We start from the raw sequence: 14,208 nt of genomic DNA on the forward strand, positions 1-14,208 counted from the left end.
AATCGAATCGTTTTGCATCCGAAGCCTTTTAATTGATAACAGAAGTAATCTGACGCAGAGAGTTTATATGGAGATTGAAATTGTAAACTTTTGGGGGAAAAGTCAGTGATAATGATTCAGAGGATCAAGTAAAATCGTGGTTCGTTATCCATTTCATGTCATCAGTGATATTCAATTTAATGGAGAAAGAGCTGGAATGATGTTAATCCTTTTCATTAAATCATTGCAAACTCCTTAGCAATCCTCCCCCATGGGCACTACCAGTGCGCACCTTTAAGGAATGTGAAGAAGATGTGAATTAACAAGTATCGTGACTCAAATTTTTCATACTACTTGCCATGTCATGCTATAATGTTGTAATGTTTCGACAAACATCTGTCACAAACCAGCAACAAAAGAAACACACTGAGCATGATTTAGTGTTAAAAACTATTTTATTAATCACTACTTATGATAATACGTAAAATAAAAGTAAAAATGTTAGTATGTTAGAATTCAAAAATGTTAAACCTTGAACGTTAACCCCAAAACTAAACTCTTCGTGTGTGTGTGTGACAAAGTCCAAAACTCCCAGTTCCGGAATGGTTCTTAAAGTTCAGTTCCGCAAGCCATAAGGTGAAACATGAGCAAGGGCTTCTTCAACAACCACCGTTGTCTGAAGATAAGATGTAGATGTAGAAAAACATAGAGAGAGTACATACGAAATCCAAATGTTCCACGATGGAACCCAAACGACACTTCAGTGTTTACTCGGTAGTGACTTCCTCACCCCGAAAAGCATCCGAACCGTGGTCGTCCACACACAAATACCTGTTTCCTTCTACAGGTCAGCAACAAAGTGAACTCCACCGGATTACTTCCAACTTCCATACATGGATTTCAGTGGCAAACACAGTTATTGTTTCTCATCCATCGATAGAGAAAGCAAGCAGGCTGGTGTCTCTCTCCCTTCTCTCTCTCTCTCCTTCTTCTGCCTTCTTCAACCACGTCATTACGTCCTTTATCTTCTATTGACGTAAGCACGCCCCACACACACATACACACACACTCTCTATCTTAAAGGGACTTTCACTGAGTCCGTAACACCTCCCACCTAAAAAAAAATTTTCCCAAGAAAATTTTAACCGCGCATAGAGTTAGTAATGTTAATAATTATCATGCTACACAACTACAGACTATCAGATTATCCTTTTTCGCCACCTCCAATCCCTTTTGGGTTGGTGACTCCAAAAATGCCTTAATATCCATTGCTGCTGGTTTCCACACACACAAGCCAATTAAAAAGAATTTATCAGACCTCCCTCAAAAATCTTTGGATTGAATCCCGAACAAATCTCGTCAATCTGGGCCCTATGTTATTGAATCTCGAGTGACTGATCTAACATATATAATCAAAACACCAGATAGACGCAAGAAAACACAACTCTGTCATGTAAACATGCTAAAACCTTATTATGAGAGGGATTCAGTTGTGGCCTTGGTGGATGGTGTAAAGGTTGTTTCTAGAATGCCTGATGTTGATGTTGAGGAAGGCCAATTTAGACCGTTTTTAATTGCCTGAAAGCAAGCATTGGGCCCAGCTTCCTTCTTTTTCTTCAAAAGGGCACAATTAGATATCACGTGGCCAGGTTTCCTACAGTAATAACAAATACTGTAAGATAGAGAGTGTGTGTGTATGTGTGTGTGGGGCGTGCTTACGTCAATAGAAGATAAAGGACGTAATGACGTGGTTGAAGAAGGCAGAAGAAGAAGGAGAGAGAGAGAGAAGGGAGAGAGACACCAGCCTGCTTGTTTTCTCTATCGATGGATGAGAAACAATAACTGTGTTTGCCACTGAAATCCATGTATGGAAGTTGGAAGTAATCCGGTGGAGTTCACTTTGTTGCTGACCTGTAGAAGGAAACAGGTATTTGTGTGTGGACGACCACGGTTCGGATGCTTTTCGGGGTGAGGAAGTCACTACCGAGTAAACACTGAAGTGTCGTTTGGGTTCCATCGTGGAACATTTGGATTTCGTATGTACTCTCTCTATGTTTTTCTACATCTACATCTTATCTTCAGACAACGGTGGTTGTTGAAGAAGCCCTTGCTCATGTTTCACCTTATGGCTTGCGGAACTGAACTTTAAGAACCATTCCGGAACTGGGAGTTTTGGACTTTGTCACACACACACACACGTGTGATGGAATTTTCCAGATGTCCTAGGAATTCATCCCCAAATCCATCGCTAATTCATTTCCGTACATTGGTGTTAAGGGGTTGCTGCGGTTGGATTTAGAATTTAGGGTGACACTTAGGGTCATATCTTGGATCAGCCTCAATTCCTGTAGCATATGCGGTTGTAAAATACATGTAAAACAGGACAAGGATTTCATTTACAAAGCGCTTTCTTCTAACGTCGGGACTTCTCAAAATGTTTTAAAGCCAATCCAGTCCATTGTGAAACGTGCGTAATAAAACAACCAATTTTCATCACAGCAAATTCAAGCAGTTATCAGCAATAGCGGCTGAATAAATACTAAGTTTTACATGTGGTTTCAGAGATAAAGGTTGACGGGAACGGGAGGAGAACTTAACTTGCCTGCTCTTTGTCCAGTAGTACTGCTGAATGGTATACATAAATTCAAGATGTCAGTGGGGAGATTGGATTAGCATTCATTCTGAAAGCTGTCACCTCCAACTCCCTCAGTAAATCACAAGGAGATATTGATTTCAAGTGTGTGGTCAGGGAGAACTTGAAGCCAGGTCCTTAACTCAGAAGATTTGCTGAGAGTTGAGTCAGTCAAAAAATAAAAGGGCAAGATTCCAAATCAAATACTTTCAAAGGGCCCTTGGTAGGCAATTGTTGATGGTGTTGGATTCTGTCTCAGTTAATGGATAACATATTATTATACTTCTATGGGCACAGTTCTTCAATGGAGTCAACAGGATGTGTAAAACAAAAAGTGAAAATTAAGAAAACTGCAGATGCTGGAAATCTGAATGAAAATGCAGAAAAGGCAGCACCTGTAGAAATAACGTGTTGCCTGTCCACAGTCGGTAAGATTAGATCAAAGTCAGTTCCCTCCCTTAGTAGGACTCTCCACTACTTCCAAAAACTCTCTTGAATGCATGTTACAAATTCCTCCCCATCTAAGCCTTTTGCATTAAGGCAATCCAGTCAATTTTGGGGAAATTAAAATCTCCTACTGCTACATCCCTCATGCTTTGCCACCCTTCTGTGATCTGTAGATTAAAGGTAACAAGAGACTCAACGAATGGTATTTTGATAGATTAGTTAGGGGGAAATTGCTTCTCGTCGAAGTTGCAGTTGCCAAATGACACAAAATTCAGAAAATTGTCAAAGAAGCCTAGAATAAAAGGGTGGTAAGGGGTGTGCACTTGAGGTGGAAAGATTTACAGAAAAGGTTGGGGAAATAATTGGACTACTCTTGGAGGGAGAGGTACCTCAAATGTTCAACTCAGAATCCATGTCATAGAGCCGTAGAATCATATAGCATGGAACCAGGCCCTTTGTTCTACTATGTCCACACAGATCATCAAACACCCACTTCCACTAAATGTATACTAATCCTTTTTTATTCTTTCCACTTTCCCCTCAACACCCCCTCCCCCCCTCCACCCTGTTCTACCAGGCACCTGTAATTGACAGTGGCCTTTTAACCAACCCACCCACACATCTCTGCCAAATGACCACCTTTGAGATCAACTAGTTTAGACTTCCATGACTCCATCCTCCCATATGCTGAGCATGGAAGGATTTATGGCACATTTCCCGACTCTCTCGCGAGTCGCTGGGGGTTTTGCATCCAAAGTGTTTCAATTGATAACAAAAGTAATCTGACGCCTGACATTTTATATGGAGATTTAAATTGTAAACTTTTGGGAGAAGTTTTGGTGATGATGATTCAGAGAATCATGGTCATATATCCATTTTATGATATCAGTGATACTCAGTTAATAAGGAAAAAAAGATAAGATATCTTTATTAGTCACATGTATGTCGAAACACACAATCAAATGCATCTTTGCGTAGACTATTCTGGGGGCACCCTGCAAGTGTCACCTTGCTTCTGGTGCCAACATAGCATGCCCACAACTTCCTAACTCGTACGTCTTTGGAACGTGGGAGGAAACCGCAGCACCCAGAGGAAACCCACGCAGACATGGGGAGAACATACAAACTCCTTACAGACAGTGGCTGGAATTGAACCCGGGTCACTGGCGCTGTAATAGCATTAAGCTAACCACTACACTGGAATGATGATAATTCTTCACATTAAATCATTACAAACTCCTTACCAGCCCTTCCCCAATGGATACTCCCACCACCTATCTTCAAAGTGAAGAAGACTTCAGTGAATTAATAAGTATCATGACTCAAATGTCTCATAATACTTGCCATGTCATGCTATAATTTGTTGTTTCGACAATGTTTCGACAATGTTTCAACAAATATCCTTGATGGAATTTTCCAGATGTCTTAAGAGTGGATCCCAAATCTATTGCTAATCCATTTCCAGACATTGGCATTAAGGGGTTGCTGCTGTTAGACTTAGAATTTAAGGGTGGCACTTTGGGTCACATTTTAAATCAGCCTAAATTCTTGTAACCTTAGGCCTTTTCAAAGTCTTTTAACAGCCAATCCAGTCCATTGTAAAACATACAGAAAAAAGCAGCCCATTTGTATCACAGCAAATTCAAGCAGTTATCAACATAACAGCTGAGTAAATCCTAAGTTTTACATGTGAGTTCAGAGATAAAGAACTTCTCTGCTTTTTGTACAGTAGTACCATGGAATGGTATATATAAATTCAAGATGTCAGTGAATCAGAATCAGATTTATTATCACTGACTTATATGATGTGAAATGTGTTGTTTTGCAGCACAGTACAATTCAAAATAACTATATATTACAAATATAAATAGTGGAAAAAAAGGAATATCGTGGTAGTGTTCATAGGTTCATGAACCATTCAGAAATCTGATGGCAGAGGGGAAGAAGCTGTTTCTGAATCATTAAGTATGCATCTTCAGGCTCCTGTACCCCCTCCCTGATTGGTTTAACATTTATTCCAAAAGATGTCATCTCCAACCTCTGCAGTAAAGCACTAGACAACGTTGACACAAGTGACTGCAGATGCTAGAATCTGGAGCAAAAAACAAGCTGCTGGAGGAACTCAGCGGGTCAGGCAGCATCTGTGGTGGGAAAGAAATTGTCAACATTTCGTCTGGACTGAAACAGTAGAGGGGTGAAAGCTAGTATGAAGAGGTGAGGGGGATGGGGGTGGCAAGAGCTGGCAAGTGATAGGTGGATGTGGGTGAGGAGGGGTTGATTGGCAGATGGAGTCAAGTGGGGAAGGGAAGGGTACAAACCGAGACTGGGAAGTGAAAAGTGGAGATAACAAAGGGCTTCAGATTATGGAATTGATACCTGTTGAGTCAGGAAATAAATAAAAGAGGAAGACTCCAAATGAAACATTTTCATAGGGCCCTTGGTAAACGTTTGCATCTGGCTAAGTTAATGGATAATTCATTACTATATTTTTAGGGCACAGTACTTCAACGGAGTCAGCAAGCTGTTTAAAAAAATATGAAAATCAAAATAACTTCAGGTGCTGGAAATCTGAACCAAAATTGGAAAATGCAGAAGACCCTTGTCAGGCAGGTACCTGTGAAATGACCTATCAGGAGAGACTGGATGGAATGGCTCTTTTTTCCACAGAGCATAGGGCATAGCCTGAGGATTGATCTTTTCAAGGTTTATAAAATCACCAGAGGATAGATCAGGTGATAAGATCAAGTCCCAACCAGATATGACAGACTTTTAGATGTGGAGCCCAATTGGAAAGCAAAAAAATGAAGAGGTTGGAAAAATGGAATAAAGAAAATACTGGAAATATCAGTAGATCAGGCAGCATTTGTGAAGAGAGAAACAGAATTAACATTTCAGGACCTTTCACTGGAATAGAAAAGAGTTCAGACTTGGAAAGAGATTCTTTGAATGATTTTGTGGAAATAATTGGAAATCCCTTGCAATTAATATACTGGTTTACATAGAGCATAGATTACAGAACAGGAACAGACCTTTCAGCCCACTACGTCTGTGCCATCCATGATGCTAGATTAAACAAACCCATCTGCCTGCACATGATCTATATCCTTCCATTCCCAGCCTGTTCATGTACCTGTCTAAATGCCCCTGAAATGTTACTGTCATATCTGCTTCTACCGCCTCCAAGTTCCAAACACCTTCCACTCTCTGTGTAAAAAAGCTTACCTCACAAATTTCCTTTAAACTTCTCCCCTCTCATCTTAAACCTATGCCTTCTAGTATTTGACATTTCCTCCCTGGATATAAGACTCTATCTATCCTATCTATGCCTCTCATAATTTTATATGCTTACATTAGGTTTCCCCCTCAGCCTTCAACGCTTCAGAGAAAACAATTAAAGTTTGTGCAACCTCTCCTTTATACCTAATACCCTCTAATCTATGCAACGTCCTGATGAATCTCTTCTGTACCCTCACTAAAGCCTTCACATCCTTCTTAAAGTGTGGTGACCAGAACTGCACATAATACTTAAAATGTGACCTAACCAAAGTTTTATAAAGCTGCAACATGACTTGCCAACTTTATCCTTAACGTCCCAAATAATGAAGGTAAGCATGGTTTATGCCTTTTTGCCACCCATCCATGTGTTTCTACTTGCAGGGAGCTATGGACTTGCAACCCAAGATCCCTCTGTACATTAATGCTCCAAAGGATCCTGCCATTTACAGTGCACTTTCCTCTTGCACTTGACATCCCAACATGTAACACCTCACACTTATCCAGATTAAACTCCATCTGCCATTTCTCTGCCTAAATTTCCAACTGATCTATATCCTGCTGTCTACTTTGACAACTTTCTTTGCTATCCATAACTCCACCAATTTTTGTATCATCTGCAAACTTATGAATCAGGCTACCTACATTTTCATCCAAATCATTTATATATCTCACAAATAACAGAGGTCCCAGCACAGATCCCTGCAGGACACCACTGATCATAGATCTCCAATCAGAATAACTCCCCTCCACCACTACCCACTGCCTTCCCTTTACCAACTCACCATGGATTCTGTGTGACCTAATCTTCTAGACCTGCCTACCACGATGGACCTTGTCAAGTGCTTTACTAAAGTCCATGACAACATCCACTGTCCAACCCTCGTCAATCATCTTCATCACTTCCTCGAAAGACTCATTCAAATTTGTGAGAGAGGGCCCCCTTGCATAAAGTCATGCTGACTATCCCAAATAAGTCTGTGCTTTTCCTAATGTGAGTAAATCTTGTTCCTAAGTATCTTCTCCAATAATTTCCCTACCATTGATGTAAGACTCAGCAGCCTATAACTTCCTGGTTGTCCCTGTGGCTCTTCTTGAACAAAGGAATAACATCGGCTATTCTCCAGTCTTCTGGCACCTTGCCTGTGGCTACAGAGGATACGAAGATCTCTGTCAAGGCTCCAGCAATCTTCTCTCTTGCTTCCTGCAGTATCCTGGGATAGATCACATCAGGCCCTGAGGACTTATCCACCTTAATGATTTTCAAGATACCCAGCAAAAACAGAAAAACTCAGCAGGTCAGTCACAATCTATGGAAAAAGTAACAGTCGACAGTTCCTGTCTGCGAGCCCAGTTCTGGCAAAAGTTTACAGAACCAAAATGTTGACTGTTTCTCTTTCCACAGATGCTGCCTGACTTGCTGACTTTTTCCTGCATTTTTTCTTTGTTTTTGTTTCAGATTCCTAGCACCTTTTTTTAATTATTTTTATTTACTGGTTTCTTCAATTACTTTATATAATTGCTGCTTTGCTGATGAAGTTCTGGCAAGCCGATTCTTGGGCTGTCGGGTACACTACTCATGAACTTTAATGGTGAGGCCCAAGTGTCCATTACTCAGTCACATACTCCATTTTCCTTTTGCAGGTCAAAGGTAGCTTGCCTGTAAATAGTTGCTGGTGATTGGGCTGACGCAATACTGAGATTAGCCCTCAGCTAAGGTAGTGGTTGGAGGTATGAGACACAGAGAGTGGGATGGGGAAACGTGGGCTATGTTCAGAGTGGAGAAGTATCATTGTCCGAACTGCTTGACTGTTTGAGAGCCAGTAGAGTGATCTTAGTGCTTTCAATGTTAGGTCACAACGAACTCTATTGCTATCCACATGCAAATAAATGTAAGAGCAATTTTTAAAATCAGGATGGACTCTGTGTGAGACAGTTATTTACATAAATTAGTGGCAGCTTGCATCCAGAGCACACACTTGACAAAACCCATACAATGATAGAAAAATGGAGGCTATGTGGGAGGGAAGGGTTAGATAGATATTAGAGCAGGATAAAATGTTGGCTCAACATCATGGGCCGAAGGGCCTCTACTGTGCTGTAATGTTCTATGTTCTAACAGTAGGGAGACGCGCAAAGTCAGGATTTTTCCAGTTCCAAGCATTGCTGGGTTGAGGAAAATTCCTGGCTATACGGAAACCTGCAGGTGATTATCCCTTTTAGGATGTTGATGAAGGGCAAACTAGCTGAAGCACTAACATGAGATGCTGCCTGAGTATATCCAAGCCCCCAACTCCAAAGAATGCTTTGTAAAGTTTGGCATTTTAGAACGAAAAGGCTTGACTGGCAGAGATCCTTGCTCATTTACTTTTTGTTTTGTGCCTTTTGCTAGTCATTGAGTACATTGCCCTGACTCAGTTCTGGTTGCAGACCTTGACCACAATCTGCTTTTAACACTACAGGGAAACACTGAAGCATTGCAACGCACAAGGCGCTGGAGAAACTTAGTAGTCAGGTAGCATCTATGGAGGGTCTCGACCTGAAATTCCATTTCCCTCCATGGATGCTGCCTGACCTGCTGAGTTCTTCCAGTGCTTTGTGTGTTGCTCCAGACTCCAGCATCTGCAGTCATTTGTGTCTCCAGCACTGAAGCATTGTTCCATTGGTAGTGGTGCCCTTTGCATGAAATGTTAATTTGTTTGTCCTGATGAATGTTAAAGGTCCCTTGAAACTATTTGAGAGAGACCATGCTGCTTTCATGGTGCTTCCTTGTTGACAGTTCTCCCTTAATTAAAAACATTGGTGTCATTGATGTTTGTTGAAACCCACTGTGCAAACAGCTGCTCATCCCAGTTGCTTAGCAATACTTGTTACGCTTCAAAGCAATTCTTCCTGTATGAAACAGTGGTATTGAAGAAAGCTTTTAAAATGCCAATCAATAAATAGCAGATGTTAGAAATCTGATATAAAATCTCATGGGAAATCAAAGCAGGTAGGACTTATACAGTGTCGGGTACACTACTCATGAACTTTAATGGTGAGGCCCAAGTGTCCAGTACTCAGTCACAAACTCCATTACTCAGTCACATACACTGGGGAGTGTTATAGAACAGAGGGAGTCCAAGTGCATAGTTCACTGAAAGCAGCGTCTCAGGTAGATAGGGTGGTGAAGAAGGCATTTGATACACTGGCCTTCATCAGTCAGGACATTGAGTATAGGAGTTGGGAAGTTATGTTGCAGTTATATAAGACATCAATGAGGCCGCACTTGGAGTATTGTGTACAGTTTTGGTCACTCTGTTATAGGAAAGATGTTATTAATCTAGAAAGAGTGTAGAAAAGATTTACCAGGATGTTGCCTGGACATAGGGACCTGTGTTACAAGGAGAGGTTGTGTAGACTAGGAATTTATTCCCTGGAACGTAGGAGATTGAGGGGTGACCTGATAGAGGTATATAAGATCATGAGGGGCATAGACAGGGTGAAAGCACATAGTCTTTCATCCCAGAGAGGAGGTGCTAAAAAAAGGGCATAGGTTTAAGATCAGAGGCGAGATACTTAAAAGGGACATCAGAGGCAGCTTCTTCACTCAAAGGGTGGTCCGTATTTGGAATGCACTGCCAGAAATTATGGTGGATGCAGGCACATTAGCAATGTTTAAAAACCATCAAGATAAGTACATGAATAGGAAAGGTTTAGAGGGCTATGGGCCAAACACGGGCAGATTGGACTAGCTCGCTGGCAACACAGACAGCATGGACGAGTTGGGCTGAAGGGCCTGTTTCCCTGCTGTAAGACTCTATGACTGTGTCAATAAGATGTGGAAGATGGGTAGAAGTACAAAACCAGAACAGGGATTCTTGAACACCAGGAGGGAAGATTTAGTAGAGAGCAAGAAATGGCACACTGAAACAAAAACAGAAAATGCTAGAAACACTCAGTAGGGCAGGCAGAATCTGCAGAAAGAGAAGCAGAGGTTCTTTGTCTTGAAACGTTAAGTCTGTTTCTCTCTCCTGACCTGCTGAGTGTTTCCAGTATTATTTGTTTTTTATTTCAGACTTCCAACATCTGCAGTTTCTTATTTGTCAGTGCATCAGAGCAGATCAACCTCCAAAGCAAAATGAATGTCACCTCTCGAAGAAGAACTCTTGTGTTTCCAGCATTTTCTGAGAGGCTATGCCAATCAAATCTGCTGGCTAGTTGGGTCATTAGCTGCAATTCAGTCCTTGCCAGAAATGCACTCCCAGAAGTGAACCTTCACAGTTCTGGGGACTGGGTTCAATCCTGACCTTGGGTGCTGTCTGTGTGGAGCTTGCATGTTGAAAATATTCCAATTTTGAAGTCTTCTTGGGTTGACACTTTCATTTTCCTAATTAAGACTTTGTTTATTGAATGTACATTCCAGATCATACTGGAATGTATGCAAAACTCGTCATGGGAACAGTTTAGTCACAGTTCAGAAAAATAAGTTTGTGTATGGGCTTGTTAATCGGTTAAGAACAAGGAACTGGTGGCAAAATGTAAACATATCTGGTGTCCTTATCTCAGAAACTCTCACAGAAGTTTTATGCAAAGTATTGTCAAATGGATGTTGAATGAAAACTGATATCTGGGTTGGGGGCAGAAATCCACATTCCACATCAGTTTAGTTGAGGAGTGTGGTTCAGCTAGAAATTGATGTCAGACTCTGGTCCATCTCTTGAAAAGTGTGTTTCAAGGAAAGTGTTCAAAGAAAGAATCCTGAAAAAATGAGTTCACAGAGAAAGAGAGAGAGAGGACATTAAAACAGAGGAAGAATAAAACTAATTGGACCACCCGACATTGATTTAGGCACCAAATTTGAGCACAGCAAAGTTACTCCCAGCCCAGTTGATCTTGCAAAGTCATCCTCACAAACATCTGTGGATTAATGTACAAATTAGGAGAGTCCATTCCATATAGCAGACAAGCAAAAGCCAGTTCTGCTATTGCAATCCCTGAATATCTCCTGTCCCACTGGCAGGGTAGAACTACCAGAGGTTGACACTATGAATGAGAACTGATCTGGCAGTTTAAGATTGTGCATGCATAAGGCATTGTGGACCATCAGCAGCAGCAAGATGTAAAATACCACAATCTCAACCTCTTTGTCCAGCACCTCCCCCATTTTGCCATTACTCTCAAGCCTGGGAATCATGTCACAAGCAACACTAAGCACACCTAAAAGTAAAGCCCCAGCATGATGTGGCAGCTACACTAGGCTACATGCATGCTCAATCGCATGGAATAGACATTAGACCTGAACCCAGATCTCTTGTTTATCAATCTCGTAACATAACCACTACATCAGTACCATAGCAAGAGATAAGGTTTCTGTTCCTTCAGCTGTCTATAAATGCTGATCTTATTGCTAATTGTGGTGTATTTGTCATTTCTTCATAATACAGTAAACATTTATTATTCCTCAACACTTTTGTAAACTGCACCCTATGACAAAAGTTGGATTTCTGTGACCTTGGAGCATCTGCACTTTTATTGAAGGATTTTGTTATCTAATAATTTAGAAAGGAGTGTCTTTATCAGCAGGTTACAATAATAGATATCTCTTCATTCTCTCATTGCACTCCAGAAACTACGCTAAATGGCTGTGAAGTGGTATGTTGTGAGTTAAGGGAAAACGCCTTGTAAATATAAATGCTTCAGTTTCCTCCCACATTCCAAAGACATGCAGCTTGGTGGGTTAGTTGGCCACTGTAAATTACCCCTTGTGTGTAGCTGAATCTGGGAAGGGTTGATGGAAGTGTGCGGGTTATTGTCGGATGCTTGCTGGTCAGCATCATCCAAAGGGCTTGTTTCTATGCTGCATGAATGTATGACTTTATAACTGTTACGGACTCAGTGAAAGTCCCTTTAAGATAGAGAGTGGGTGTGTATGTGTGTGTGGGGCGTGCTTACATCGATAGAAGATAAAGGACGTAATGACGTTGTTGAAGAAGCCAGAAGGAAAGAGAGAGAGAGAAGGGAGAGAGACACCAGCCTGCTTGTTTTCTCTATCAATGGATGAGAAACAATAACTGTGTTTGCCATAGAAATCCATGTATGGAAGTTGGAAGTAATCCGGTGGAGTTCACTTTGTTGCTGACCTGTAGAGGGAAACAGGTATTTGTGTGTGGACGACCACGGTTCGGATGTTTTTCGGGGTGAGGAAGTCACTACCGAGTAAACACTGAAGTGTCGTTTGGGTTCCATCGTGGAACATTTGGATTTCGTATGTACTCTCTCTATGTTTTTCTACATCTACATCTTATCTTCAGACAACGGTGGTTGTTGAAGAAGCCCTTGCTCATGTTTCACCTTATGGCTTGCGGAACTGAACTTTAAGAACCATTCCGGAACTGGGAGTTTGGGACTTTGTCACACACACACGAAGAGTTTAGTTTTGGGGTTAACGTTCGAGGTTTAACATTCTTGAATTCTAACATACTAACATTTTAACTTTTATTTTACGTATTATCATAAGTAGTGATTAATAAAATAGTTTTTAACACTAAATCATGCTCAGTGTGTTTCTTTTGTTGCTGGTTCGTGACAAAATTGGGGGCTCGTCCGGGATAGTTCCCAAGGTTAACGAGATTCGTCCAGGATCCAATCCAAACATTAACGAGTGTCGTCTGGGATCGTTCCCCAGATTGACGAGATTTGTTCGGGATTCAATCCAAAGATTTTTGAGGGAGGTCTGATAAATTCTTTTTAATTGGCTTGTGTGTGTATAAACCAGCAGCAATGGATATTAAGGCATTTTTGGAGTGACCAACCCAAAAGGGATTGGAGGTGGCGAAAAAGGATGATTTGATAAAGATTGCTACAAGGCTAAACCTTACAGAAGTAAAGCAGTCTATGAGAAAGGCAGATATTCAGAGACTGATAGCTGGCCATTATGTGGAAAAGAAGGTGTTTGAGAAGGAAGTGTTAAAACAGTTTCCTGGCAGTGAAATAGCAATTTTTGAGGCACAGGTGCAGCTGGCAAAGATAGAGGCTGAACGAGAGCAAACCCAATTAAAGATAGAGGCTGAATGAGAACAAAGGAAATTAGCTGAACGAGAGCAAACCCAGTTAAAGATAGAGGCCGAACGAGATAAATTAGAGGCCGAACAAAAGATAACTCAGATGAAGATAGAGGCTGATCTAGCAATGAAGCAGATGGAATTGAAGAGGATGGAGCTGGATAGTGAGGAGAAGGAGAAACAGAGGCAGCATGAGTTACAAATGAAGCGAAAGAGTTTGGAATCTGATTCTGATGATGGTTTTTCAGCCAGCAGGGAGGTTCGATTAGTCCCTCCGTTTGAGGAAGATCAGGTTGATCAGTATTTCCAACATTTTGAAAAGGTTGCTGTGAGTTCAAACTGGCCAAGGAAAGGATGGGCTCTTATGGTACAGAGTGTGATTAAAGGTAAAGCTCAAAAAGCTTATTCTGCTTTGTCTGCTGAGGACGCAGCTGATTATACCAAGGTAAAACAAGCTATTTTGAAGGCCTATGAATTGGTCCCTGAGGCTTATAGACAAAAATTCAGAGATTTGAGGAAATCTGCAGATCAGACTTATATGGAATTTGCCAATGGAAAGAGAATATGTTTTGAACGATGGTACATGGCTAAAAATGTAGATGGGGATTTTGATAAATTGAAAGAATTGATATTAGTGGAGGACTTTAAAAGATGTGTTCCAGCTGAATTAACAACATATTTAAATGAAAAGGCAGTGGAAACTTTACAAGAAACTGCTAGGTTGGCAGATGATTATGCTTTAACCCATAAATCCAAATGGGGACAACCTAAAACCTTTCAAAAGAGTTACAAGGACAATCCAGGTAAACTGGAGATTAAATTGGGAGGTAATCA

Source organism: Pristis pectinata, chromosome 9 (genome assembly GCF_009764475.1).
Source record: "Pristis pectinata isolate sPriPec2 chromosome 9, sPriPec2.1.pri, whole genome shotgun sequence".
In the NCBI taxonomy this organism is placed as follows: domain Eukaryota; kingdom Metazoa; phylum Chordata; class Chondrichthyes; order Rhinopristiformes; family Pristidae; genus Pristis; species Pristis pectinata.